Source organism: Lissotriton vulgaris, chromosome 1_1 (genome assembly GCF_964263255.1).
Source record: "Lissotriton vulgaris chromosome 1_1, aLisVul1.2, whole genome shotgun sequence".
In the NCBI taxonomy this organism is placed as follows: domain Eukaryota; kingdom Metazoa; phylum Chordata; class Amphibia; order Caudata; family Salamandridae; genus Lissotriton; species Lissotriton vulgaris.
This window is the reverse complement of record NC_141685.1, coordinates 235,154,103-235,157,950: the sequence shown is the minus strand read 5'-3', so window position 1 is coordinate 235,157,950 and position 3,848 is coordinate 235,154,103. Positions and strand designations below refer to the sequence as shown.

The 3,848-nt window shown below is 40.1% G+C and overlaps 2 non-coding genes across 2 annotated transcripts; both read left to right on the top strand.

Moving 5' to 3' along the window:
- Positions 1 to 1,555: 1,555 nt before the first annotated feature.
- Positions 1,556 to 1,628, top strand: TRNAA-AGC (transfer RNA alanine (anticodon AGC)). The gene has a single exon. It is a non-coding gene; the product is annotated as a tRNA-Ala (tRNA).
- A 354-nt stretch (positions 1,629 to 1,982) lies between these two features.
- Positions 1,983 to 2,055, top strand: TRNAK-CUU (transfer RNA lysine (anticodon CUU)). The gene has a single exon. It is a non-coding gene; the product is annotated as a tRNA-Lys (tRNA).
- The last annotated feature ends 1,793 nt before the right edge of the window (positions 2,056 to 3,848 follow it).

The following is a 3,848-nucleotide window of genomic DNA, read 5'->3' as shown; positions in this document are numbered from 1 at the left end:
CATTAGACCTGCAATACCTCCCAAAAATTGTCCAGGAATGGATTTCCTTCATAAAAAATGATTAGTCTGCATACCATCTTGAAGTGGGAGCCCGGCTAGCTCAGTCGGTAGAGCATGAGACTCTTAATCTCAGGGTCGTGGGTTTGAGCCCCACGTTGGGCGAAAATGAGTAATTTTTGCTGGACTCTCATAATCTGGTGATTATTCTTGCATTAGACATGCAATAACTATCAAAAATGGTATCTCCCTTGGTTTCTCATTGGTGGGAAATTTAACTTCAAGATTAGGTAGGGTATGAGTCTAGATGAACACACCACAATATCACTCATATTCGAGTAGTAAACAGGCCAACCTGAACTGTAAAACATCCCATAAGTGGAGGTAAGGCATAAGTTAGGAGTGAACTGAACACTGTTATGGGCAATTGGACTGCAAATAAAGTGTGGAAGGCAGTGAGGTTACTTTTTTCATGTTATGCAGATTAAACACACAGGGAAAGTAGCTCAAATGGTAGAGTGCTCGCTTAGCATGCGAGAGGTAGCGGGATCGATGCCCGCATTCTCCATTATAAAATTTGCATACATTTTATTTTTAACTTGTCATTGCCCATGGTCATTGCAGAGTAAGAACAGAAAAATCACAGATGGCTTTCAAATATGGTCTCAATATAACAACTAAAGTGGTTTAATCAAAAGGGTTCAGGTATTCTTTAGCATGTGAGAGGAATTTGAATTCTTATGCAATCTCAAAATGAAGTTCTCACAACTTCCATTTTCATTTTCTCTTATTTTTTTTGACACTCTGTCCTCTGAAGGATTTATAAATCTGGCTTTCCTTGCAAAACAAGAGTAGAGGAATATCCAGGATTTGATTTTTTTCACAAAAAGGGATTGGTCTGCATACTGTCTTAAGGAGGGAGCCCGGCTAGCTCAGTCGGTAGAGCATGAGACTCTTAATCTCAGGGTCGTGGGTTCGAGCCCCACGTTGGGCGAAAACGAGTAATTTTTGCCTGAATATTGCATTGACTCTCATAATATGGAGATTAATCTTGCATTAGACCTGCAATAACTCCCAAAAATTGTCCAGGAATGGATTTCCTTCATAAAAAATGATTAGTCTGCATACCATCTTGAAGTGGGAGCCCGGCTAGCTCAGTCGGTAGAGCATGAGACTCTTAATCTCAGGGTCGTGGGTTTGAGCCCCACGTTGGGCGAAATTGAGTAATTTTTGCTGGATTATTGCATTGACTCTCATAATCTGGTGAATATTCTTGCATTAGACATGCAATAACTATCAGAAATGGTATCTCCCTTGGTTTCTCATTGGTGGGAAATTTAACTTCAAGATTAGCTAGGGTATGAGTCTAGATGAACACAGCGCAATATCACTCATATTCGAGTAGTAAACAGGCCAACCTGAACTGTAAAACATCCCATAAGTGGAGGTAAGGCATAAGTTAGGAGTGAACTGAACACTGTTATGGGCAATTGGACTTCAAATAAAGTGTGGAAGGCAGTGAGGTTACTTTTTTCATGTTATGCAGATTAAACACACAGGGGAATTAGCTCAAATGGTAGAGCGCTCGCTTAGCATGCGAGAGGTAGCGGGATCGATGCCCGCATTCTCCATTATAAAATTTGCATACATTTTATTTTTAACTTGTCATTGCCCATGGTCATTGCAGAGTAAGAACAGAAAAATCACAGATGGCTTTCAAATATGGTCTCATTATAACAACTAAAGTGGTTTAATCAAAAGGGTTCAGGTATTCTTTAGCATGTGAGAGGAATTTGAATTCTTATGCAATCTCAAAATGAAGTTCTCACAACTTCCGTTTTCATTTTCTCTTATTTTTTTTTGACACTCTGTCCTCTGAAGGATGTATAAATCAGGCTTTCCTTGCAAAACAAGAGTAGAGGAATATCCAGGATTTGATTTTCTTCACAAAAAGGGATTGGTCTGCATACTGTCTTAAGGAGGGAGCCCGGCTAGCTCAGTCGGTAGAGCATGAGACTCTTAATCTCAGGGTCGTGGGTTCGAGCCCCACGTTGGGCAAAAACGAGTAATTTTTGCCTGAATATTGCATTGACTCTCATAATATGGAGATTAATCTTGCATTAGACCTGCAATAACTCCCAAAAATTGTCCAGGAATGGATTTCCTTCATAAAAAATGATTAGTCTGCATACCATCTTGAAGTGGGAGCCCGGCTAGCTCAGTCGGTAGAGCATGAGACTCTTAATCTCAGGGTCGTGGGTTCGAGCCCCACGTTGGGCGAAAAAGAGTAATTTTTGCTGGACTCTCATAATCTGGTGATTATTCTTGCATTAGACATGCAATAACTATCAAAAATGGTATCTCCCTTGGTTTCTCATTGGTGGGAAATTTAACTTCAAGATTAGGTAGGGTATGAGTCTAGATGAACACACCACAATATCACTCATATTCGAGTAGTAAACAGGCCAACCTGAACTGTAAAACATCCCATAAGTGGAGGTAAGGCATAAGTTAGGAGTGAACTGAACTCTGTTATGGGCAATTGGACTGCAAATAAAGTGTGGAAGGCAGTGAGGTTACTTTTTTCATGTTATGCAGATTAAACACTCAGGGGAATTAGCTCAAATGGTAGAGCGCTCGCTTAGCATGCGAGAGGTAGCGGGGTTGATGCCCGCATTCTCCATTATAAAATTTGCATACATTTTATTTTTAACTTGTCATTGCCCATGGTCATTGCAGAGTAAGAACAGAAAAATCACAGATGGCTTTCAAATATGGTCTCATTATAACAACTAAAGTGGTTTAATCAAAAGGGTTCAGGTATTCTTTAGCATGTGAGAGGAATTTGAATTCTTATGCAATCTCAAAATGAAGTTCTCACAACTTCCGTTTTCATTTTCTCTTATTTTTTTTTGACACTCTGTCCTCTGAAGGATGTATAAATCAGGCTTTCCTTGCAAAACAAGAGTAGAGGAATATCCAGGATTTGATTTTCTTCACAAAAAGGGATTGGTCTGCATACTGTCTTAAGGAGGGAGCCCGGCTAGCTCAGTCGGTAGAGCATGAGACTCTTAATCTCAGGGTCGTGGGTTCGAGCCCCACGTTGGGCGAAAACGAGTAATTTTTGCCTGAATATTGCATTGACTCTCATAATATGGAGATTAATCTTGCATTAGACCTGCAATAACTCCCAAAAATTGTCCAGGAATGGATTTCCTTCATAAAAAATGATTAGTCTGCATACCATCTTGAAGTGGGAGCCTGGCTAGCTCAGTCGGTAGAGCATGAGACTCTTAATCTCAGGGTCGTGGGTTTGAGCCCCACGTTGGGCGAAAATGAGTAATTTTTGCTGGACTCTCATAATCTGGTGATTATTCTTGCATTAGACATGCAATAACTATCAAAAATGGTATCTCCCTTGGTTTCTCATTGGTGGGAAATTTAACTTCAAGATTAGGTAGGGTATGAGTCTAGATGAACACACCACAATATCACTCATATTCGAGTAGTAAACAGGCCAACCTGAACTGTAAAACATCCCATAAGTGGAGGTAAGGCATAAGTTAGGAGTGAACTGAACACTGTTATGGGCAATTGGACTGCAAATAATGTGTGGAAGGCAGTGAGGTTACTTTTTTCATGTTATGCAGATTAAACACTCAGGGGAATTAGCTCAAATGGTAGAGCGCTCGCTAAGCATGCGAGAGGTAGCGGGGTTGATGCCCGCATTCTCCATTATAAAATTTGCATACATTTTATTTTTAACTTGTCATTGCCCATGGTCATTGCAGAGTAAGAACAGAAAAATCACAGATGGCTTTCAAATATGGTCTCATTATAACAACTAAAGT